The following is a 27703-nucleotide window of genomic DNA, read 5'->3' on the forward strand; positions in this document are numbered from 1 at the left end:
CTAGTCTCCTGCTAGTCAATCCAACACTAATCCAAGTGTTACTGTAATGTTAATTTGTGGCTATGACTAAAATCTATAATGAGTTAATTGATTATCTTAGTTAATTGATATTCTCAGTGGGTATGATTCTGTCAGCTGCAGGAATTTAAAAGAAGAGTGACTCTTGAGAATTCCCTGAAAAAGAAATTCCACCTGTGGACAGCCTGTGCCTGGGAGTTCCAGCCTTTACTTTCTGATGGCTACCACATACATTTCAGACATTTTGCCATGCTCCATAATAAGGCAAACTGATTATTTGCAGTAAATCTTATCTGGTTAGGCTTCACTGCTTAAACACTGACTGACATGAAGGTGTGTCATCCAAAAGCATTTTTATCTTTCCTAGACAATTCTTCACCAAACCCCTCACAAAGATAGAAATCTTAGAGAAAGAAAATAGTTCCAATCTTGAACTTTGTAACTTTGAAAAAATCAATAAACTGCTATGATGATAGTGCAGGATTAATGGCAGGTTGGAGAGAGAAATATCCAAGGGTGAGCCAAGGATGCTGAGAAAATAAATAACTAATAAAATAAAATAAATAATAAAATGATGTTTCTTCATCAAATAGTGATACACAAACAACTGTCTTTCTCAGAATGACTTTTAGGGGCTTGTACCCTCCAAAGGGGAGATTAGAAAAGACTTTCCTGGGAAATATTTCAATTCCAAGAAGAATGACCTAAAGATAAAGTGAGGATTTCTCTAATTAACAGCCCAGACTTATCCTCCAGTGTAACTCCCCTTCAATACATTCTAGCCACCATTCTTGTATATAGGGAGATAACCCAGGATCATCAGAAGTTTAAAGAAATCTTCTAACTGGAATGAGAAAGATCAAATAACAGAGAAAAAAACAACTTGGGGAAAGCAACTATGCAGAGATAAGTAAAATACAGGAACACACACATGCAGACCATTATACTCAGAGTGATAAGAAAACAATTCAACCTTGAAACTTCATATTAATCTCAAAAGGCTAAGCTGGTTTTCATGCGTAAAAATGGCTATCTCAGAAGAATCAATCTGTCAACTCATATAGCCAAGTTCCTGCCTCCCACAACATGGCAAGGTAACCTCCACAGGTCCAAAGAAATTGTCATCTATTGCTGGAATGGAAGATACATGAGACTTCCTGTTCAGAGCCCCAGAGAGGCTGATGTGCTGGGCATTTGACACCCACATGTTTGCATGGTGCCACTCTAACAGAGAGAAACCACTGCAAGCATAGGTGGAATGATGTGTTCATAAACAGGGGCCTACCCATCCATTCAGGACCTGTAAGGGGAGAGTATCCTGGTTATAGGTGGTTTTACTTCTGATTTCTCCTTTCTCTGCCCTATTAAACCCAATTTCCATGAGTTATAAATTAATTGTTCTATAATCATTGCTTGTGTGCAATTTTATGCCCCTACCCAGCCCACTGGGTTTTTAGAGCAGAAAAACCCTCACACCATTCTCCATTTATGCCAGGACATCAAGATGCTATGAACTGCACCCCATCAGGGGCCCAGTAAATGTTAAGTGGTAGACTGACTGGTTCACTGTCTCTCTTTCCCAAGCCTCACCTGGGTCAATCTACAGCACACTTGCTGGGAAGTTGGCAGATGGGCTCAGCTGTGACTGTGAAAAACTTGAGACCCAACTGCTGATCTGGCATTCAAACTCTGAGTCCAGTATCATTAAATATTCAACCCTCCTAAAGAGTGACTGACCACCCAGTATTGCCCAGTATTGTTTCAGTTTTAGCACTGATAATCCCACATCCTTGGGAATCCCTCAGTCTTTGGCAGGCCAGAATATCTGTTCACTCTACTATGGATCATAAAATTAGGAATATGGACACAGGCATTTTCCTTCTTAATTGAAAGCAGGCACTCCATCTGTAATACACTAATCAAAACAACTGTGTTGTAAATACATATGGAGAACAGACAAAACACAAAAGCCTGTGCTGCGAGATGAGGTGATGAGAATGTGGATAACAAAAGATCCCTGCCTTCAAAGGCCACAATGTTCTCCATGGAAACAGCTACATACCCAAATAAGAAATGCAAGTGAGGGAATTTTGAGTAAGCATAGGATGGGAGATATACATCCCATGCAGAGGTAACTACTGTGGAAATCGCATTGTAAAGGCTCCAAACTGGACTCTCTTTTACATGAGCTGGTCTGTGGTTCTCCTACCTGTACTTGATGATGGGGATCTTACAAATCCAGAAACTGCAGAGCAGCCCTGGAGTGTGATTTAAAGAAGGAATGTAAAGTATCAGCTTTATAATCCAATTAAATAAACATGGGCTCAAGCCTGACCAGAATTGTATAGTTTCTTTTCGCAGCAACTTCCCTGAGCTATAGCTCTTCTATTCTGCTCTCCCCTTTTCAGTCCACTTTATACTTCTACCCAATTGTCAGTGATTTACCCACATTTTTCAATTCCTTTTGCATAATCTTCACCTGCACCTGTTCCCCAGTACCATTGCTGTCCAGACTCTTGTCCTTTCCTACCAGAAGGATAGATATCAGCATAACGTCCACACCAGTCTCCCTGTCCTACTTGTTATCCACAGAAAAGACAATAGCAGCTATGACCATGGGCATTAACAAATGGCTTCCCCATCTTCATAGTGAAGTCTGAACCCCTTTGCACAGCACCTCTGTGATACTCTGCATGAATGACAGCAACTGGAGATGGACTATTTACTGTTCCTAGAACACTCGTTGCTTTCCTACTGTTGTAGTTGGTTCAGACCATTATTCCTTCCCAGAGTATGCTACACCCACTGAGATCAAGGTTGTGCTTCAAGACTGGAGCCAAGGGTCTCCTCCATGACACGCCTTTGGATCATCTCAGCTAGAAATGGTCTCTCCCTCTATTGAATTCCAAGCACACTAGAATTCAATAGATCTGGGTAACACTTAACAAAATTATTCATAATGTGATCATTACATGTCTGATCTCCATAGAGATTTGTTTTATTAGTTTGTGAACAATGACACTAGGCTCTCCCTCTTTAATTTTTTCTGTTTCACTTAATACCTTGCCTTGTATCAATATATAAGATACTCAAAAGATAGACATTAAATTAATTCTCCACAAACAATGAGAGGAAAAATATTCCTAAGTGCAAACATTTATATAATATTAAACTTTTAAGAGAAGCTTAGCCTATGAGAAGTTTATATTATATAGAAAATGTTTGTGGCATGTGAAAAAATAAATGGGAAAGATAAAGCACTTGTATATGCAAGTTTTGGGGTAGATTAGAATAGGCTGTAATTCATTTAAATGTATGAATTTAAACCAGAAATATTCTTGATAGATAAGTTATTTATTTATCCTTTCCACTGGAAAGTTGGCTATGTGATTATCAAGCAAAGGCAGAGAACATTAGTATATTAGCTACAGAGGTTAAGTTCTAAAACTGCCCCTGGCAATAATTTTGTGCAAGTAAAATGGAAAAATCTAGGAATTCAGATCAGATCTCTCCTAGAAGTAGAGGTCCCATAGTCATTCTTAAGTGGAAATGAGTTTCATGCTATTTAACCTGTTTTAATACTCATTTTATTATCAATAATGACATCCTCCAAAAATAAAATACCAGTAGACTAAATGACTAAGCAGTGGCCACATGACCCTCTCTGTGCCTTGGTTTCCTCTTCTTATCTATGGGAAAACATCTAGAATTTCAATCTGCTTGTTCCACTCGTTCCTTTCAGTTTCTGACCAATTAGGTACATCCACTCCCACCAAGTTTAGAAGAGGTAACTAAAAGATTGCTACAGAGAGTTCATCTGTTAGATTAGACCCTCTTCTCTTCATTACCTTGCCAACATTGACATTTGTAAGACTGTCTTAGATCCCCCAGGCAAAGGGCAAATAAATCAATCAATAGTAATGCCATTGACAAGTAAAATAGATATCAGCCAAAAGAAATCATAAGTATGATAGTTGTATGATCATATTAACACAGCTGCTGTTTTCAAATACCATTATGTGACACACATTATCTAAGTTCAGAATAAATTATTGAATTAATATTACTACTCTTATTTTATAGAGGAGGAAACAAGGGCTCAGAAAGGTGAAATTGGTAACAACATAGGTGGTAAGTGACCATTATATGATTTGAGCTCTAAAATGCCTGATTCCAAATCCATCTATTTTCCACTTTATTGCCAGGCATCATTGTGAGAAAAGCAACACAGTGTGCAGGAGTCTAGGGACACTCATCTAAGATCTAGCTGTATCTAATTATATGACATTAAGCACATTAATGTATAGAAGAACTTCCTTTTAGTTCCTACAGCTGTAAAATCTATACATTACACATCTTCTTCAAAAGACATCATAGAACACCTCATATGTGCCTACCAGCATATTAGGTAGAAAGGAGGTAAAACCATAAATAGGATTCAGATCTTGTCTTTAGAACCCCATGAATACCCCATGTTGAAAATGGGAAAGTGATGGAGACGATAGTCTATATCTTTAAAATTCAGACTACATCCCATGCTTTTAAGCTTTGTTGATCCACCAAGTATTACATGGATACAATCCACCAGAGGCAGCTTTACTTCTGAGAACATAAATTTAAATAATGTCAGGTAGGTTTGGCCTGGTTTACCTCTTTTAAGGTGACTTCATCAGAAACTAAGAATTGATCACATGCATATATTCACTATTTACCAAGCAACAACTGAAGTCAAGGCTGTATAACACCTTATCTATTCATCCCCATCCCCAGAGAAGAAAGGAAGACCTTTGTTATATAAGGAGTGGGCAACTATTTTTTTCTCTTTCTTTACATAAATCTCATATCTAGAAGTCAATTAGAATTCAATGTCATTCTAGACCATCATATACAGATCAACTAACAATAGGTGCTGGCAAGGCTGTGGAGAAAAGAGAACACTAGTACACTGTTGGTGGGAATGCGGACTGATGTAGCCATTGTGTAAAGCAGCGTGGAATTTCCTCAAAAAGCTGAAAATGGAACTGCCTTTTGATCCAGTGATTCCCCTGCTGGGACTATACCCTAAGAATCCCAAAATGCCAATTCAAAAGAACCTCTGCACCCCAATGTTCATAGCAGCACAACTGACAATAGCCAAGTGTTGGAAGCAACCTAAATGCCCATCAGTAGATGATTGGATAAAGAAATTATGGTACATTTACACAATGGAATACTACACAGCAGAAAGAAAAAAAGAACTACAAAACCTTCCAACAGCATGGATGGAACTCGAGAGCATTATGCTAAGCAAAATAAGCCAGGGGGCGAAAGACAAATACCATATGATCTCACCTACAAGTGGAACCTAATCAACAATACAATGATGCAAGGAAAATAAGACCAGTAACACTGGAAGGAAAAGAAATCAACAGAGACAAGAGGGATTGAGGGAGGGGGGGACAGGGGAAAAGGAAGAGAAGGTGAGGGTCAGGGAATGTGTAGCAAGGTCTTATGGACAAAACCAAAGTGGAAGGATTGAGGCAGCGTGGGGGGAGGGGGCAGGTGTAGTGGTGGGGGGAAGGCAGGGACAAATGTATATGAAATAATAACAATAATAATGATAATAATAATAATAATAAAAGAGAAAAAATAGAATCCAATGTCATTCTCAAATGCAAAGAAGCTGGGTTGGATAGTGTAGCTTCTTATGTTATTATTATTGCTATTAATGAAAACATGTACTGGGCCTTTTTTTTTAAATGTCAGTTTTCATACTAGCTACTTTATATTCAGTATTCCATAATTGTCTGTAAAATAACAGTCATTATAGTACTATACATCTATATTCCAGTTGAGAAAAGTGAAGCTCAGTGAATTAAGTAATTTGTCCAGATCAATTAGTCAGTGATGGAGTTATGATCTGGGCCCAAGGTCGTCTATTGCAAAGCCTGAGTTATAATAAATATACTATTCATCATCCATAATTAAAATCTGGCTCTACATTCCATTTTTAAGTACACCACAGCTGAGAACACAAAGCTTTAGATCAGAAGTCCTCGACAGGAAAATAATGTACATTATCTAGATATATGTTATATTATTTCTTAAAAAACAAACTATGGCAGTTCTACTAGGTGCGTGAAATGAAGACATACAATTTTTAATTCTGAACACTAAATCTGTCACTTGTTGGTTTTGTGACATCGGAAAAGTCATTTAACTCTGTTACTCAGTTTCCTCACCTATAATACAGGAATAATAATCGTAATTACCTTTCTAGTTGGTGTGAGAAAAAGTAAGTTAACATAAGAACTTAGAAATTGAAGGTTGCAAGATGGGTAGAGAGTTGGGGGACTGGGTGAAAAAAGAGAAAAGATTAAGGAGTACAAATTGGTAGTTACAAAATAGTTATGGGGATGTATAATACAACATAGAGAATATAGTCAATAATATTTTAATAATTATGCATGATGTCAAGTGGGTGCTACACTTATCATGAGAATCACTTTGTAAATTACATAATTGACTACTATGCTGTACACCTAAAACTAATGTAATGCAATATATAGATGGAATGTCAAAATACTTTTAATAAATTAAATAAATTTAAAAAATAATAATTAAGAAACATTACTTTAAAAAATAGCAGAGCCATATATTATCAAATAATAATAGTAAAAATAAGTATCACTCATTATTTTACTCTAATGTTAATGTGCTATAAATATGCTATTATTAGTATTATTCAGTTAATGAGGAAACTCTTGTATTTAGCATAATCTGAAAGAGATACTCCAAAACCTAAAAAATCTTTAATACTCCTGACCTCACCCTGATAATTTTCATTTGAAATAAGCAAATTTTCAAGTAAGCAGAATCTTTAGAACAGGGACACCTGCTTGTTCATTTGTTTGTTTTGGTGTGTATATGGCCTAGCACACTGCATAGTTTGCAGTAATGCTCAGTAATTTTTGTATGATGAGAACTAATTTGAACTCTTTTATCAATGACAGTCATGGTGTGGCCTCTGATGGACCACATAAAACATCATTGGCTAACGCAGCCAGGCAAAGACATATAAAGCTGGGCATTTTCTTTAAAGGCCACCTCTCTTTGAAATAAATTAGTAACAGTTCCTCACAACTGAGGATAGTATGCACTTGGAAACAACATATCATAGCTGCCTTTGCTTCATTCATTTATTACCCACTTGTACAGGAAGAGAAGGGGTGGGAAAGTGACTCTATTGAATATATACTGAGGGACATGCTGGTCAAGTGTGCCTTTGGTTTTATAAAAACAGACTTGATTTTTACCAAGTACAGCAGAGCCTGGAGTAGGTCTGGGCTCCTATACTGTAATGCTTCATTTAAAAGATAAAATAAAATTGCTTTTTATATTAGAAGATAACACACATTCCTGTTCATGATAAGACACTAAACCATCTACTGAATTTCTCCATGGGGAAGAATGCAGTCAATTATTAAACAATAAATAAGTAAACAAGTAAATAAATAAATAACAGTACTAGATCACATATAGCTCAGTTGCAATTCAATGTTGTTTATCTTCAAAGTAGAAGGTACAGATGTGTACATTTAGAAAGTTGTGATGGTTACTGAGACCAATATTTCAGTATATTTTAAACACATCATTCATTTCAAGAGGCGGTCAGGTTACATTAACAAATCCAAAACATTTTATCACTCAGAGAAATAGTTTCACAAAGAAACTCCAGGACATAATATGAGAAAATTACCCACATTATTAGAATTTGAGTCAGGAAGGGGCTATGGTTTGTTAATATTATTTACTAAAAAACTAAAAATTATGATAAATATTGTGAGACATTAAGAAATCTAAGCATTCTAAATAAAGTAATTCTTCAGAGGAGTCTCTTTGGAAGCCAAATACCTGTTCCAAGGAAGGTAACATTCATTTCTTAAAAGAGCATCTTTCAACTATTATCTTTTCAGTTGCAACACACTCATACTGTTGACGTATGCCAGCACCATGCAATCCCACAACTGTGCACAGTTCCTAGTCTGCTCCCCAGTAACTTCATCCTCTTCTTTCCTGCTTCAATGAGATAGAGTGTAAATGCAAAAAAAGCAGTGGTGTTTTTTTGAATTATTTTTGATCACCCTTCTCGTCGTCCTTCTCACTCTCTGGTAACAAAATCTCAGCTTCCTTTTGAAAATAACATTTTTTTAATTTCAAAACACATGTGGTTAATATAGAGCTACTGCCTTCACCCTTCCAGAGCCATAGCTTGGTGTGTAATCCAGTTATAGCCAGTGTATTCCAATCTCTTGGATATTGTCACCATTGGGGATTATCATATGAAACAAATTGGTTCTTCGAGACTCATGCCAGTGCTTTTCCTAAAAATTTTAGAAATGATATTCCTTTCTTGAAATAGGGTTGCTGAAATAGAAGTATTTAAGCATGAAATTGCTGATTCCACTTGGTTATCATTGAAATCCTTCCTGAGAATGAGTTCCTACAGAGAGGTAAGAAGAGCCTGAAGCAGAATGAGAGACACAGAGATGTTCACAAAGACTGAATCACAGTAATTTTGAACTTCTGATCCCTGCTGTTCTTGAAGCACAACCTCCCATTTTCAAGACCATTATATTCTCTATTGTTGTAATCACTGTTTAAACTGGTATGAACTTGATACATCCTTGAAAAAGCCCTAATTGAGAGTAGCTCACATTTAAGTCTTAAATGCTTGCTGGGTTCAGAACTACTCATTTAGGGCACACCTCAGTGCCTGTTTGGGAGTGTCCTCATGGTCATCTTTTTAGACCCACTAAAACAACAACAGCTCCCTTTTATATTCCCACAACCTTCGAAAATAAAAAAGGGTTTAAACATATTTATCAGGTATGTGTTAAATTTCAAATATTTTGCATATAATATCTCATGGAATCCTTATACAACTCTGTGGGTTAACTGAATTGTCATTTTCCTCATTTTACCAACAAGGTAATACAGATTAGAAAATTTTCCTGTGGCCCCAAAGCAATAATTACAGGAAAGAGAACCAAATATGAGTGAATCAGTTTGTCTCTAGAAAGCTGCATGTTTCTCTCTATTAATTCGCTTTCAGTTTAATATCAACTGTACCACATTTGAATCATAAGTGCCCAACAGTATCAAAAAAAACCCAAAACTAGAGTAACATTCTTTCAAAATAAGAACTTTGAAGTACCCTCCTTTCATTTACATGCAAAAATTCTGCTGTGCTTTGTAAAAATGGCAGCCATAATTCATCTTATTTAAGATATTTAGGATATGATTCAACATGAAAACAATCAGGGAATTCATTCAACAATTTTCTGATTTTGCAGAATGCTCAGTAGGCTTCAAGTTCAAAACTGAGGGATTTGGGAAAATTAAAGATCCCTGTTCTATAGTCAATCAGGGCTCACTTCATTTTAATAGGCCAAGAGAAAGTGCTCATAGCTAGCCCTGCAATTTCCAGATTAGCTTAGTGTTATGCAGGCTGGGAGGGATTTGCTCCAATTTTTAATTGTCCAGGAGAACTTTGAAGCTACATGAGAGCAGAAAGAGCCACAAGACAAGAAAAATGTCTCTGCCACGTATGGGGTTTGGCCTAACAAACTGGCAAGTATACAGGAAATTAATAAATGCTGGTTGCATAAACAAGTAATTCTGAAAACATGCCATAAGTGCATTTTCATTTTAATATCTAGTCAAAACCTGGTAAAGTTTAAAAGCAGTATTCCAATCTTTTCCCACCTAATCTTTAACATATTTTTAATATATATTTTTTTATCCTCACCTAAGGGCATTTTTTTCATGGCTTTGAGAGAGAGAGGAAGGATATGAGAGAGAGAGAGAAACGTCAATGAGAGAGAGAAACATTGATTGGTTACCGCCCATATACACCCCAACCAGGGATTGAACCCACAATTTAGGTAGTGTCCTAACAGGGAATCAAACGCTCAACCTGCTGGTGTGTGGTACAATGCTCCAACCAACTGAGCCATATCCTCCAGGTCTCATGTTTCTATATTTTAAAAGTAACTGGAATAGTGTACAGTAGAAAGAAAGAAAGAAAGAGCGAGCTCCTACCCTTTGCAACAGCATGGATGGAACTGGAGAGCATTATGATAAGTGAAATAAGCCAGGTGGTGAAAGACAAATATCATATGATTTAACCTATAAGTAGAACCTAAGAAGAAAAGCAAACAAGCAAGGGAAATATGACCAGCAACACTGAAAGAAAGAAGAAACTGACAGGGATGGGAGAGAAGGAGGGGGCTAGTGGGCAGGGGAATGGGAAGGGTCAGATCAAGGAACAGGTATGAAGGACACATGCATAAAGCCAAAGAGGGGAAGGACTGAAGGGGAGAGGTGAGGGTGAGTGAGGCAGGGGGAAGTGGTGACAGGTAAATGGAAACAAATGTATTTGAAAAAGAAAAAAAAAGAAAAAATGAAAAAGTAACTAATTTCTAAATCTGCAGTACAGTAGCAAGGTTCCTCTCAGGAAGAAAATAATAATAATAAATTATTTCATTCCAAGGTGCACTGGAAAATTGTTTGGTTTTTATTTCAGTCATATTTAATGATGTATTCTGGCACAATAAATTAGGGAAAAACAGAGCCAGAAAAAATAAAAGGAAAAACAAAAAAGATAGTTTCTTTAGTTTCTTTTAGAAGATTCAAGCTTTTTAAATTTCTAAATCTATTTGATTGTCTATTAGCTTGCACCAGGGCCAAGTTAGACAGAGACTTAGAAACACACAGATAAGCCACTGTGTTTGCAGGTAAGGCATACACTTCTTTATCTTCTAAAAAATTAAGTAATTTTCTAGAAACAGGTGATCTTGTCTTAACGAGTGACCTCTCTTAAATATGCTCTCTCTCTCTCTCTCTCCTTCTTTTTAATGTTAATTTCTCTTAAACCCATTGATGCAATAGACCAAACCAAAAAATCTTCATTAAAAGTTGAAGAATGTTAGTAAACAAAAGAATAAACCTGACAGCATCCCAGGGCTTACCGTAAGTGAACACACACAATGCAATATCAAAGATTATGTCTGTTATTTTTGTGGACTCGTTTCTATACCATAGGAATTTTCAAGAAAGAGATTGTTTTATTTACCCTGGTATGTATGTAGCACATACCATGTAGCACTATCACTGGTACTAAATTACTATCACCTAACATGGTGGATTGGACTTTCTTCACACAGAAAGAAAATGAATAACTTGTTGTGGATTTACAGTAGAATGTTATTAGTGGTACTGAAGAAAACTGGGGCAATAGATTACTCACACTTGTTAGCTCTTGGTATCTACTACTTAAAAAAATGTTTGTCTGCAATTGTGACTAAATAGTGGAGAAATCACCTGGAAAACAATGGAACAATAGAGGGAGAGGAGCCTTGGAGCCACGGACAGACAGTGGATTCAACTCTCACGCACACCAACAGGTGAGAAGTGCAGTGGAGGCTCGAGAGGGTGGGCTGGGTGCCCTTGGGATGTTGAAACGGCCAGTTGGATCCCCCTGAGAAGAACAGGGTCTGAACCATAAACAGGGACCCCCAGACTACAGCAGCTAAAACCAGGAATACACACAGATAAAACGTAACCCTGAAAAGCTTAGGGGCATTCTCTGCCAAAGACAGGTGGCTGGGGATGCAGAGAGACATTTAAAGGGCCAACACAAAAATTTGCAGTGGCAGCTGCCTTCTTTGATCTCTGGGTAGAGGTGGCAGTAGAGTGGGCTGGTGCCTGGGAAAAGATTGGTGAGGAAAACTTTGTGAAGAGAACTGAGATGGTGGCCATTGGAACCCCTGTGATAACACACCTCCCACTCAGCAGCTACCATCTCGCTCAGGCATAAGGGAATCAATTAACCTGCCTTTCGTGCGCTCCGCACACACCTTGTGCGCATGTGAGCTATGGGGCTGAGGGCAGACTGGCTGGAAGAAATAGAGGATCCCTGGCCAAAGGGGTCAGACAGCTGCATTGAGAACCTTAAGGAGAGACTGGAGATGGAGGCGTTGGGGAAAGAATGGGAGAAGGAACCAGGGAGTCCCGACTCCCTACCCATTCAGTAGTCTCCATTGTGCACTGGGAAGAAGCGCCCCCAAAGAGGAAGAAGGAGGGTGCCGACGAGCCAGATGGCCCACAATTACAACGCGGTCCTTAGAAATAGTGGATCCCTGACCGAAGGGTTCTCAGAACTGCTCAGAGACCCCTGAGGAGAGACTGGAGACAGAGGTGTTGGGGAAGGAACAGGAAGAGGAACCAGGGAGTCCCAACTCCTTCTCCTTTCCGTAGTCTCCAATGTGCGGGAACAGGCCACATCCCCAAAGAGCCAAAAGCTGAAAAGCACACAATAGACAGCCCAAAACCACCCAGTGCAGGCATGTACACTCGCCCCGCAGGTTGGCGCCGGAGGGGCCTATTAGGGAGTGCGCAAATACGCGAGGGCAGGCATAAACCAACCTTCACAGCCCGCAAGTGCAGAGCGGTCCACAGAAATAGTGGATCCAGGGAGAAAGGGGTCACAGAGCTGCCCAGAGTCCCTGGAGGAGAGATTGGAGACAGGATTAACTGGAGAGTCCTGGAGCTGACTTCCCATTTCTGTAGTCTCCATTTGGCGAGAGCAGGCGATGTCGCCAAAGAGCCAAAAGCAGGGAAAGCACACAATAGAAGACCCTAAACTGACCAATCCCAGTGTTCCCACTGGGCTCAGGTGACAGATGAGTGCCCAAGGTTGGGCGAATAAGCGCCCAGGAGGGCTGGAGATCCTGTCGGGCTGGGTATCCTCCTGGGCCCAGGAGCGCGCTCAAGAAGCCAGCAGGAGAGTGCAAAGTGATCCACAGAAATAGTGGATCCCTGGACGAAGGGGTCACAGAGCTGCCCAAAGCAGGAGTCAGACACAGACAATAGACTCCAGGAAAGCTAGAACAAATGACCCAAGGTCATATAGGTTCAACAACCAACATCATCAGAGGCAGGCCCAGAAAGAAAACTAAAGGAAAAATAAATAAATAAATAAATAAACAGACCTGCCTACTACCATAGAAGTTTAATTCACAAAGTAAGGAAATCTAGACAGCCTAATTCAAGCAGAAGCAAAAATATATACATAAATACATAAATTACTTTGAACAGACTCTCACAAAAATGGGAAGAAAAAGAAGTTCCCCCCAAATGAGTGGCAAAGGGGACTCCCCACAGAGAGAGCTAAATGAAATAGAGGCAAGGGAACTATCAGATATTAAATTTAAAACAATGGTTCTAAGGAAGCTCAATGAGCTTATAGTCAGCTCAAAGATAGCTATGAGAAACGGCAGAGAAACTATCAGGATCTTATAGCAAACTGCATCAACCTGGAAAAAGACATAGAAACTATCAAGAAGACACAAGAGGATATGAAGAATACCATTTCTGAATTGAAGAACACAGTAGAAGGAATCCAAAGCAGGCTGGATGAAGCTGAAGATCAAATCAGTGAGATGGAGGATAAGGTAGAAAGAAGCTCCCAGAAAGAACAAGAAATGGAAAAAAAGACTCGAAAAGAATGAAAAGGCATTTAGAGAAATGCAGGACAACCTGAAACACAATAATATCCGCATGAATGGGACACCAGAAGGAGAAGAGGAGCAAGGGATAGAGAACCTCCTCGAAAAAGTAATGATGGAAAATTGTCCCAATTTGAGGAGAGAAAAGGTCTCATGGATTCAGGAGGCACAGAGGGCCCCACTCAAGAGGGACCCAAGAAGGTCCACTCCCAAACACACCATCATTAAAATGGCAACTATCAAAGACAAAGAGAGAATCCTCAAGGCACGAAGGGAGAAGGAGAAAGTGACATACAAGAGGGCCTCAATACGGCTAGGAGCTGACTTATCAACAGAAACACTACAAGCTAGATAAGGATGGCAACAAATATTCCAGGTCATGAAAAGCAAGGGCCTACAACCAAGGCTGCTCTAGCCAGCAAGGCTCTCAATTAAAACAGAAGGGGAAATGAGGAGTTTCCCAGACTAAAGAAGGCTAAAAGAATACCTCTCTACCAAACCAGCACTACAATATATACTAAAGGGACTGGTTTAAGAAGATGAAGGAAAAAGAGTGAGAGAAAAACACAGGTACAAAGAGAAAAAAATGAATAAGTTTCCATCAGTAGTAACTCTCAATGTAAATGGACTAAATGCCCCAATCAAAAGACAAAGGATAGCTGAATGGATAAGAAAAGATGACCCACATATATGCTGCCTACAAGAGACTCACTTTAGAGCTAAAGACCTACACAGATTGAAAGTAAAGGGGTGGAAAAAAATATTCCAGGCAAATGGACAAGAGAAAAAAGCAGGGGTTGCAATACTTATATCAGACAAAATAGATTTCAAAATAAGGCCATAAAAAGAGACCCAGAGGGGCACTTTATAAATACTTAAAGGAAGAATCTATCAAGAAAACATAAACATTGTAAACTTATATGCCCCTAATATACGAGCACCCAAATATATAAGGAAATCTAGGATGACTTTAAAAAAGATATGGACAGCAACACACTGATAGTAGGGGATTTCAACACCCCACTGTCAAAAATGGACAGATCTTCGAAACAAAACATTAATAAACATATTGGGGTGCTGAACGACACACTGAATCCAAGAGACTTAACTGACATATATAGAACCTTACGTCCCAAAGAAGAAAAATACACATTCTTTTCAAATGCTCATGGCAGTTTTTCAAAGATAGACCACATGATAGGACACAAAGCAATCCTCAGTAAATTCAGGAAAATTGAAATAATACTAACTTTTTCTTGGACAACAAGGGCTTGAAGCTAGAAAAAAAACCTCAAAGAGAAATTTCACAAACTTGCAAACTCATGGAGACTGAACAATAGACTATTAAACAATGAATGGGTCAAGAATGAGATAAGAGAAGAAATCAAAAAATTTCTGGAAACAAATTATAATGAACATACAACAGTTCAAAGGCTATGGGACACAGCAAAGGCAATCCTGAGAGGGAATGTCATAGCAATACAGGCTTACATAAAAAAGACAGAAATATTTCAAATAAAAGACCTAACACTACAACATCACCAACTGGAGAAACAACAACATAAAAATCCCAGAGCAAGTAGAAGGAAGGAAATAGTCAAGATTAGAGCAGAGCTGAATGACATAGAGATGAAAAGAATAATTCAAAGGATCAACCAATCCAGAAGCTGGTTCATTGAAAAGATAAATAAAATCAACAAGCCTTTAAGCAGATTCATCAAGAAAAAAAAGGGAGTGGAACCAAATTAATAATATCAGAAATGAAAGAGGAGAAATAACAACTGATACCACAGAAATACAAAGGATTGTCAGAAAGTACTATGAAGAATTATATGTCAAGAAATTTGAAAATCTTGATGAAATGTACAAATTTCTAGAAAAATATAATCTTCCAACACTGAAGGAGGAAGAAACAGAAAGCTTGAACAGACCAATTACAGCTGGGGATATTGAAGCAGTAACCAAGAAACTCCCGGCACACAAAAGCCCTGGGTTGGACGGTTTCACAGCAGAATTTTACAAAAAATTTAAGGAAGAGTTAACCCCTGTCCTTCTCAGACTATTCCAAAAAATCCAGGAGGAGGAAAGACTCCCAGACTCTTTTTATGAGGCCAGCATCATCCTGATCCCAAAACCAGATAAAGACCCTACAAAGAAAGAAAACTACAGGCCAATTTCGCTGATGAACATAGATGCTAAAATCCTCAACAAAATATTGGCAGACCGCATCCAGCAATACATTCAAAAGATTATCCACCACGATCAAGTGGGATTTGTCCCAGGCATGCAGGGATGGTTCAATATACACAAGTCAATAAACGTGATACATCACATAAATAAAAGAAAAGACAAAAACCACATGATCATCTCGATAGATGCAGAAAAAGCATTAGATAAGGTACAGCACCCATTTATGATCAACACACTCAGTAAAATGGGAATCAATGGGGCATTCCTCAATGTAATAAAGGCCATATATGAAAAACTTACAGCCAACATCATACTCAACAGGCAAAATCTAAAAGCTTTCACACCAAATTAGGAACATGACAAGGATGTCCGTTTTCACCACTTCTTTTCAACATCATATTGGAAGTCCTAGCCACAGTTGTCAAACAAGAAAAAGAAATAAAAGGCATCCAAATAGGAAAGGAGGAAGTAAAGCTATCATTGTTACAGATGACATGATAGTGTACATAGAGAACCCTGTAGACCCTACCAAAAAACTCCTCAACCTAATAGTGAATTTGGCAAAACAGCAGGATACAAAGTCAACATTCAGAAATCAAAGGCATTTTTGCACACCAGCAATGAAATAGAAGAAGAAGAAATCAGAAAAAAAATACCATTCAGTATAGCAACAAGAAAAATAAAGTAGCTAGGAATAAATTTAACCAAGGAGGTAAAAGACCTGTACGCAGAAAACTATACAACATTGAAGAAAGTAATTAAGGAAAACACAAATAAATGGAAGCGTATACCGTGCTCATGGATTGGAAGAATTAATATCATCAAAATGTCCATACTACCCAAAGCAATTTATAGATTCAACACAATCCCTATTAAGATACCGATGATGTATTTCACAGAAATAGAACAGACATTTCAAAAATTTATATGGAACCATAAATAACCCCGAATAGCCAGCCGCAGCAATTTTGAGAAAGAAAAACAAAGTAGGAGGGATCACAATACCAGACATAAAACTGTACTACAAAGCCACTATACTCAACACAATCTGGTCCTGGCACAAGAACAGACCCATAGAGAAGTGGAACAGAATAGAAAGCACAGAAATAAGCCCAGGTCTCTATGGGCATCTCATATTTGACAAAGGGGGCAGAAGCATAAAATGGAGCAATAATAGCCTCTTCTACAAATGCTGTTGGGAGAGCTGGACAGCTACATGAAAAAAATTGAAATTGGATCATCAGCTAATACCATACACAAAATTAAACTCAAGATGGATAAAAGACTTAAATATAAGTTGCAACATTATAAAAGTCCTAGAGAAGAACATTGGCCGCAAACTCTCAGATATCCCACACAGCAATTTTTTCACTGATTTGTCTCCTAAAACAAGGGACATAAAGGAAAGAATAAACAAGTGGGACCTCATCAAAATAAGCAGCTTCTGCATGGTTAAAGAAAACATCAGCAAAATGAAAAGGGAGCTAACCATATGGGAAAATATATTTGCTAATGATACATCAGATAGAGGTTTGATCTCCAAGATATATAAAGAACTCACTCGACTGAACTCCAAGAAGAGAAATGATCCAATCAAAAAATGGGCAAAGGATCTGGACAGACACTTTTCCAAGGAATAGATACAGAGGGTCCAGAGACATTTGAAAGGATGCTCGGCATCACCAGAGAAGTGCTAATTTAAACCACAATGAGATACCACTTCACACCAGTCAGAATGGCCATCATAAACAGATCAGGAAACAACAGGTGCTTGCGAGGCTGTGGAGAAAAGGGAACACTAGTACACTGTTGATGGGAATGCAGACTGATGCAGCCATTGTGGAAAGCAGTGTGGAATTTCCTCAAAAAGCTGAAAATGGATCTGCCTTTGATCCAGTGATTCCCCTGCTGGAACTATTCCCTAAGAATCCCAAAATGCCAGTTTAAAAGAACCTCTGTACCCCAATGTTCATAACAGCACAATTTACAATAGCCAAGTTTTAGAAGCAACCTATATGCCCATCAGTAGATGATTGGGTCAAAAAACTATGGTACATTTACACAATGGAATGCTACACAGCAGAAAGTAAAAAAGAACCGCTAAACTTCGCCACAGCATAGGTGGAACTACGCCAGGGGGCGAAAGACAAATACCATATGATCTCACCTAACCAACAATACAAGTGGAACCTAACCAACAATACAAAGATGCAAGGAAAATAAGGCCAGCAACACTGAAAGGAAAGGAAACCAATAGAGACAAGAGGGAAGGAGGGGGAGGGGTGGGTGGAAAAGGAAGGGAAAGGGGAAAGTCAAGGAACATATAGTAAGGTCTCATGGACAAAACCAAATAGGAAGGGTTCGGGGGGGAGGGGCAAGGGAAAGTGGTGGGGGAAGGCAGAGACAAATGTATTTTTAAAAAATAATTAATTAATTAAAATAGTAAAAGAAAAAAACATGTTTGTAAACCCTCTTTTCAGTGTCAAAATTTCCAACAGAGTAGTAGATTTTTAAAAATTTGTGGAGTAGCACTGCATTTGTCATTAGTAACACTTATCCACCTCTGCGTCAGTTTTTCTTCTAGCCTCCATCCCTATCCACATTTTTTCTGATGCAGGAGGTTCACTTCCAAAGACTCCTCAGAACTATTGCTCCTTCGTAAAAATGAAGCTGATGTTCATATTACTTTTTCTCACCTCCAGCTAGAGACCTTGCATCAATCAGATGTGTTGAGGTCAGCTGTGGGTCCGCACCCTGCTCTCATTCTAACAGCAGTTTGGATGGGCAGAAAAGCCAGTAAGCAGTTGTCTCCTACCCTCAGCACAAAGGAGACATTTTATTGGGTACTTTCTTCAATGTTGACCAAGTTCTTCCTATCTTTATTCACAAACAATTAAAATGACAAAATACCCTTATAATTTAGTACTTTGTTTTAAATTTTCATCTTTTTAGTCTCATGTATTATGGGTTTACCTCAAAAGACAGAAAGGCCACAGGAAAGTCATATACAGTGGCAAGATTAGTGGAGGAAAAATTGTAAATAAGAGAATGTTTTTATAGACTTCATTGCACAAAGCATGTACATATCATGAGAGAACCTTGGTGTTGTGGTCATATAGAACTAATTATCTCTTCTCCAAAGATATAGTATACTACTTAAGTAGCAGAGCACATACAATAGACTATATACCCTAAAAAGTAATTCTACTTCATCCTCATTAAAACCAATAAATATTTTATTGCCTTGTTAAGCTCCAGGAAACAAAAAGGAATTCTAAATTTTGGGGGGATTTTAGGGAGAGAGAGCATGCAACCTAGGCACTGAGCTATTATAATTTTATCAAGGGAAAATACCTGAACCATTTTCAAGAAGAGGAATTCAAACCTTGAACTCCTGCTAACTGATGATGTTGAATCTAAGACTCTTACATTAAGCTTTAGTGAAAAGCAGGCTGGAAGGAGAATGGAGACAAACATATATGAATAAAAAATAATAAAAGAACATTTAAAAAAATAATAACCCAATAGCAAAGAAATAAGCATAAAACTTGTCTAACCTCTGATGTGGTTCTGAATTGAAAAAATAACAAAAATATTTTTTAAATGACATGTTATGGTATTAATAGTAACATGTCTACTGAGACTTCAACCAGGAGCATTATTTCATAAAAGCCTAGAGCCCAAATTTATACTCAATGTCGTAAAGAAAAAAAAAAATCCAAAGTGGGAAAGTAAAATAACCTTGAATTGGTTGTACCTCTTGGTAGAGATTAACACAAATCTTGCCAGGAAGAAAGCTTACCGATTTCTGATCATCAAGTTTTCTCAAATTAATTTCAAACTAATATGAGAGTGCATGCATGCACTCACACATACACACACACACCATAAGATAACAAGTTACCATAGGAAAAAACTTACAAAATAGATTTAGATCCCTATAGATTTCTGATATTGGAATTATCAGAGAAAAAATGTCCTGTAACTATTATCTTCAAAACAAAAAGAGAAAAAAAAAAAGAGGAGAAGAATAGACTGCCTTGTTAACAAGCATGTTGGAAAAGAAATATAGACATTTTAAATTAAAAAAAAATCAACAAAAATACTCATTGAATAGATTTAATGAGATATTAGATATAGATTAAGAGACAATTAGTAAATTTAGAGATGAAGCCCAATAAATTTCCCAAAAGGTACAAGAGTGAAGCAAAGAATATAACTGACTATAAAACTATTATAAAATATATGAGGATCAAAATAAAAGGTCCAAAATGTATTTAGTGCAGGACTAAAATAATTGAATAGATAGAATAAGCATTATTATTTGATATGCTGAGAATTTTTGAGAACAAATTAATAGCTATAAAAATACATATGAATTAGATACATAGATACAGAACTAATGAGTAATAAAGAAAACATAAAAAATATCAGACACTGAAAAAGAAGTCCACAACCAGACACATGGTAATAAAACAGAAAAACACCAAATTAAAAGAGATGATTTTAAAAGTAGTATGAAGTTGTAGGGAGTGGGGGTGGTTGGGGAACTTTCAGAGGCAGGAAAAACTGACAGGCAGCTTTTCAACAGGTGCTGTAGAAAAAAAAGATTAGAAAACAGTGATGTGCTAGAGGGGATTCAAACTGTCGCCCCAGCATGAGTGAGCCCTGCCTGGTAGGATTTCTTATGAACATTAGTAACCATTCCTAGTGTGGACACTTTCAAATTACCATCATGACATTGCTGAATGCAGAATGGGGTAGAGATGCCTATGATAGGTTTTTATGTGCCAGTGTAAGCTCACCCCATTACACACCTGAGTAAGTTCTTCTAAATCTCAGGGAAAATATATTTCAATATTAATCGTAAGTCCAACACAATTATCCTCCAAGAATAAAGATAAAATGAAAACAAATTTTAGATAAAGGATGACTGACAATAAAAAAATTCAAAAGGATTTACTCTTGAAGGAAAAAAAAAAAACAATGAAACCTGGTAATTACAGAGCCCCAGTCAAAATGGCAGGGTAGGCAAATACTGTGCCTTCTCTTCCCATGACATATCACAGTTACATAAAACAATCAACCTGGAGAGTGATCTGAAAACTAGCCAAACAGAAGTCATATAACTAAGGATATAAAAAAGAAACCAAATCAAGACTAATAGAAATGGGCTGGTCCCATTCATTTGTGGTGGTTGTAAATATGGAGGAATATCTCAGCCTCAAATGATATCCTTGAGGAGTGAAGGACCACATCCCCACATCAGAGCAACAGTGCCAGAATGAGGAGCAGTAAAATATCTGGCTGTGAAAACCAACAGTGATTCCGTCCATCCAGCTGACATGGAAGGCTGCTGGAAACCCAGAGTCCTCTTAAAGGGCCCATTCACAGACTCACTCACTCACAGGCACTCATCCTATGCTCCAGTGAAGGGACAGCAGCTAGAAAGGCACCAGAGGCATATAGAGAGAAACTGAGATGTGTGGCTTCAGGGCAAGGACTGAAGAGGCAAGCACCATTGTTTCTGTGTTGAGACTTTCTCCCACACGGCCTGAAGATTGGTGCCAAAATCTAAATCTGTATTTACCTGGTCAACATCACTTGGTCCCCACAATGACTCCCAACCCCACACCAACCAATTCATATACCACAGGGTGGCTTTTTCAGCAGCTGCACCTTACCAGCAGATAACAACTGGCATCTGGCCTTGAGGTGCCCTGTACCTTTGGGCGGGCAGCCCCAGGTCTATTACTGGCTGACACCTGCCTCAATTCATAGTATTGTCTCTATCATACTCCTCTATGCTCAGCTCAGGCAGCTACCAACTTCTGATTGCTTTTTAGCTCCTACCAGATGGCTCTGGGCCTGTCATAGACAGTGCTTAAAATTGACCAGCACCAGAACCCTTACCAAGAGGACCCAGAACCAACATATCTAGTATCAGTCTTCAGAACACAACAGAGCACCACCCTATTACCTCCATGAGCAGCAAACTCAAAGTATTGATTTTAAAAACTAATAACTTAAAGACTGCCACACACACACAAAAAAAACAAATGGTTAACAAAACATTCTCCTTTCCTTCTGAAAGTTTTATGATGCATTGTAATCATTAACCAGTCCTTTATTATTAAACTTAAGTGGCTAATTGAGACATACAGTTCTGAGACCATTCTTCCACCGCTGATTAAGACTGGGGTGGGAGATGTTAGAGGTAATATTCATTTAGCCTTCTGAGCTTTCTGGGCAGACATCTTGAAGAATGAGGAGAAGGAGGAGGAGGAGGAGGAGAAGGAAGAAGAGGGGGAGGGCAGGAGAAAGAAGAAGAAGAAGAGGAGGAAATACTAATAACATGGCAATAACTACATACCTATAAATAACTGCTTTAAATGAAAATGGAATTAATGCTCCAATTAAAATAAAATAGCGCAGCAGAATTAATAAGAAAAGAAGATCCATACATGAATCTGTCTAAAAAGTATTCAGCCATGTTATATGAAAGATAGAGATATTGATTGAAGAAGATACAAAAATGCAAGAAACTTTGCACACAGGACAATAATGCCTCAGTCCCCTTCAAAGTAGGCACCTTGGGAACTCACACAGTTCTCCCAGTCACCATCAGATGCCTTCTCATATTTTCCTGAATCTCACTGATGGCATCCAATCTCTTCCCTTTCAAAGGTGATTTCAGTTTTAGGAAAAGCCAGAAGTCACAGGGCACCAAACACGGGATGTAAAGAGGCTGAGTCATCTGTGTGATTTGATTTTTCACCAAAAAACTCTGCACATGACGTGATGCATGAGTGAGCACGTTGTTGTGAGGAAGCTGCCAATTACCAGTCACCAGTAGCTGTGACCTTCTGAATCACCTGAATAGTTTCTGCCAGAAGAATGTTCAAGCTTAATGCAAAATCTGATGCATGTTTGTTGCTCTACTTGCTCAGTCATTTTGAATGTGATGACCACAAAGTACACATGGTCACACAAGGGCATCTACTGCCCCCACTAACCGGTACAGTGAAGTCGTCATTGCACATGCATGTGTATTCCAGTCCACTCTCCTTTGTTGCCAGGTTACATTGATGCTGTGCAAACCATTCTCATCATATTAACAATGGGTGACCTTTTTCCAGACAGACCTTGTATATGCTGTATACAAGAGACCCACTTCAGATCAAAAGACACACACAGACTGAAAGTAAAGGATGGGAAAAGATTTTCATGAAAATGGAAGAGAAGAATAATACCTGGGGAGAAAACAGATTTGTATCAGAAAAAATAGACTTTATAACAAAGGCTATCACAAGACAGAAAGAAGGGCCTAGCAATACCACTTGGTATTCATCTGCAAAAACCCAAAACACTAATTCAAAAATATATATGCATTCTTACATTGGAGCATTATTTACAATAGCCAAGATAGAGCAGCAACCTAAGTGTCCATCAATAGATGAGTAGATAAAGGGATTATATGTATAATCGAATATGACTCTGCCATAAAAAAGAATGAAATCTTGCCATCTGCAACAACATGAAAGGTACTAGAGAATATTATGTTAAGTGAAATAAGTCAGATAAAACAAATACCATATAATTTTACTTCTATGTAGAATAGAGAATAAAATAAATTAATAAACAAAACAGAAATAAATTCATAGATACAGAGGATCTTTTGATGGCTGCAAAATTAAAGGAGGTTTAAGGGTTAGTCCTGGATAGCTTCAAGTGAATTCTATCAAACATTCAAAGAAACATTAACTCCTATCTTCAAACTATGCCACAAAATTTAAGAAGAGGAAAGGCTCCAAAGCTCATTTTATGAAGCCAGCAATACTGATTCTAAAACTAAGAACATTATATAAAAATAACTATAGGACAATATGGGCAATGAATATAGATATGAAAAACATAAATAAAATATTAGCCAGCTGATTTCAGCCATATAACATGATTGAGGGGGATTTAGTAATGGGATGCATGATTTCTTCAATATCTAGAAATCAAAGTGATAACCTTACAAGTACAATGAAGGATATAGGTCATGATTAATTAACTGATGCATAAAAAGCATCTGGCAATATCCAGTACCTATTTAGGATAAAAACTCTCAGTAAAGTGGGAATAGAAGAAACATACTTCAACATAATTAAGGCCATGTATGACAAGCCCACAGCTAACATTATACTCAGCAGAGAAAACCTAAGAGCATTTCCCTTAAGATCAGGAACAAAACAAGAATGTACACTTTCATACTCATATTCAACATAGTACTGTAAGTGCTAGCCACAGCAATCAGACAAGAAGAAGAAAATGCATACACACACACACATATGAGAGAAAAAAGTAAACTGTCATTATTTGCAGATGTCATGATACTATATAGAAAGAAAACCTAAATATTCCACCCCCCCAATAATAAGCTTATCAGAACTGATATATTAATGCCATAAAGTAGTATTCAGTAATTGGTGCATTTCTATACACCGATAGTGAATTGTCAGAGAAATTTTTAAAAATCCTATCTATAACTATATCTAAAAATAAATACCTCAGAATAAATTTAACCAAGGTAGTGAAGGAATTATACTTACGAAATTGTAAGACACTAAAGATAAAATTGGAGAAGAGACAAATAAAAGAAGCACATATTGTGCTCATGGATAGAGAGAAATGAACATCATTAAAATGTCCAAACTAACGAATACAATCTATAGATTAAATGCAATTCCTATCAAAAACCTAATGGCATTTTTTTTTACAGAACTAGAACAAAGAATGATAAAATTTATGTGACCCCCAAAAGACTGCAAATAGCCAGAACAATCTTGAGGAAGAACAAAGTTGAGGTATTATACTACCTGATATCTATTTACATTACAAGCCTATAGTAATTAAAACAGCATGGTATTGGCATTAAAAACATACAGGGACATAAATCAGTAGAACAAAATTAAAACCCCAATAATAAATCCATATCAATAAGGTTAATTCATATATAAAAAAAGGAGGCAAGAATATACAATGGAATAAAGACCATATCTTTGGTAAATGATATTTGGAAAACTGGAAAGACATATGAAAAAATATTAAAACTGGGTCACTTCTTTACACCATGTACAATAATAAACTCAAAATGGATTAAAGAAAACTGTAAGGCCCAAAATCATGAACTCCTAGAAGAAAATACAGGCAGCAGCAAACACTTGGACATTACTCTTGATATTTTTTTTCTGATATATTTCTTGGGTCATGGAAGTGAAAGAAAAACTAAGAAAATGGGACTAATTCAAACTAAAAAAAATTTTTGCACAGCAAGGAAAATAAAATCAGTAAGTAGAAAATGCAACCTACTGAATGGGTAAAGACATTCACCAATAATACATCCAATAAGTGACTAATATGCAAAACTTATAAATAACTCATACAAGTTAACACCAAAACAAACAAAGCAATAAACAAGAAAATGGGCAGAGGACCTGAATAGACACCTTTTAAAGAGGACATATGGATAGCCAATAGACATATGAAAAAATGTTCAACATTACTAATTGTCAGAGAAATGCAAATTAAAACCAAAATGAGGTATCACCTCATACTTGTTAGAATGGCAGTTGTGATTAAATCAACAAACAACCAGTGTTGGCAAAATTGTGGAGAAAGAAGAACCCTAGTGCATTGTTGGCAGGAATGCAAATTTGTGAAGCCACTATGAAAAACAGTATGGGGATTCCTCAAAAAAAACCCAACAATTGTTTTATGGCCCAGCAATTTTATTTCTGCATATTTATCTGAAGAATCCCAAAATAAATTCAAAAAGCTATACACATCCTTACATTCACTGCAATGTTGTTTACAACAGCCAACATATGAATGTGAACTTAATGCCCATCAATAGAAGAATGGATAAAGAGGATGTGCAGCATACAGGGTGCGGCACTTAGGTGAAGTGTTCAAATTAAATATATAAATTATTACATCCATATTATTACCCTACCAACCACACTCATGCAGGTGTTACTTCTGCCATACCCTGTATATAAAATGGAATATTACTGGGGCATAAAAAAGAACAAAATCTTATCAATTGTCACATGATGGACCTATAAGTTATTATACTAAGTGAAGTAAGAGAAAGGCAAATATCGTCTGATTTTACTTATTTATATGTGAAATCTAAAAAAAAACACAATGAACAAACAAATCAGAAACAAACTCATAGATACAGAGACCAAACTTAGAGTTGCCAGGTTGGAGGAGAATTGGGGAACTGGGTAAAAAAAGTAAAGGGATTAAAAAGTACAAATTGGTAGTTACAAAATAGTCTCAGGGATGGACGTTACAGCTTAGGAAATATAATCAATAATATTGTAATAACTATGTATAATGCTATGTGGGTACTTAGATTTTGGGGAATACTACTTCATAAATTATATAAATGTTTAACTACTATGCTATACACCAGAAATTAATATAATATTGAATTTTATTTATAATTGAAAAAATAAACAAGAAAAAAACTAGTAAGTAGAAAGTTCTGAAATATATGAAGGAATGAAAAAGAGGTAAATTAGTGACTTCATTGGTAAATAAAAAATAGCAGTGTGTACATTAAGCAATTGTTATTAATAGAAAGAAGTAATGGACTAAAAAATGAACAAAATTTAACCTTGAAGGTGGTCACTTGATTGTCTCAATTGCCATTTTACAAATTAAAATGAACACTTTTTAGACCTAACTGCAGCTAGTTCTAAGGATGTACATTATGTTCTGAAAATCAGAGTATCTAATTTATGAATCTGAAAGGCTGCATCGAGACCAGAGTCATTGTATTGATTCTTTCAGCTGTTTGTACTGCCAATGAAGTCATGGTACAATAAGATGAAGTATCCACTGCCACCAATTTTCAGACATTTTCTTCTCCTTTTGGGAATTGATGTGCAGTACTGGGGTCACAGTGGCCTCTGGATTTCAGGTTAACATTAGTGATATCCTCAAAGGTGATAGATCCCCATTAACCAGCTCAAAACTCCTTGGGGAGTCACTCAGAAAGACTAACAAAAATCCACACTACTAGAGCTACCACAATTTTATAAGAAACCAATTTCCTGTTTTAAATCCATCCCTACTTAAAATGTCCCGTTATTGTTTTCTCCAATGTACTGTGATTGAAAGAGTGAAAAACACCAACGTGGAATCATAGGAAAAGTTGAACGAATAGAAGATAAGGAGGCAGAAACAAATTCAACCTTAATAAGTTACCCAAGATGTAAATGGACTTATTTTACCAATTTACAAAACAGATGGTTAGATTGGATAAACTGCAAAATTCAACTCTATGCATTTCATAAAATCATACATGAGACTTAGAAAAATAAATATTAAAAGAAAATATATGGCAAAAAATAGGCCATGCAAATACTAACTAAAGTGAAACTGAATCGCTGTTTTAATAACAAAGTAGATTTCATCACAAAGAGAAATTAAAGTAAAAAAAATAACACCAGTAATAAAAAAATCATTGAATTAATCCAGATTTCAATGTTTCCTGCACTTAATAAATACCTTCATCAAATATAAAATGAAAATTTACAAAACTTCTAGTAGAAAAAAAAGAAAAGAAAATTCACTACTATAGTAGGAGATTTCAATTCTTTTTCAATTGTTAACAAATTAGTAAAGAGATAAAGGATTTGCAATCCAATAATTAGGGTTTTCAAATCTTACTGTCTTAAGTAAAAATTAGTTAAGTAAAAATTAATTAAAGTAAAAAGTTTTATATGATTTTTAAATTAATTTATTAATTCAAAATTGAGTTAATTTACTTTATTCAAGCTTCTATAATGTAAATGCCAGTTCCTAAACTCACCACATATATCTTAGCTTCTCTGGTATCACATATTTAAAATCTTGATTCTAGATATTGGATATTATGGGAACAG

At 36.9% G+C, this 27703-nt stretch overlaps 1 protein-coding gene across 2 annotated transcripts in view; it reads right to left on the reverse strand.

The window, feature by feature from the left end:
* Positions 1-27703, reverse strand: part of CNTNAP5 (contactin associated protein family member 5) — a 1056232-nt gene that overhangs the window by 40647 nt on the left and 987882 nt on the right. The window lies entirely within an intron of this gene.

Source organism: Pteronotus mesoamericanus, unplaced genomic scaffold (assembly GCF_021234165.1).
Source record: "Pteronotus mesoamericanus isolate MK-2021 breed Mesoamerican mustached bat unplaced genomic scaffold, CSHL_Meso_final contig_27, whole genome shotgun sequence".
Classification (NCBI taxonomy): domain Eukaryota; kingdom Metazoa; phylum Chordata; class Mammalia; order Chiroptera; family Mormoopidae; genus Pteronotus; species Pteronotus mesoamericanus.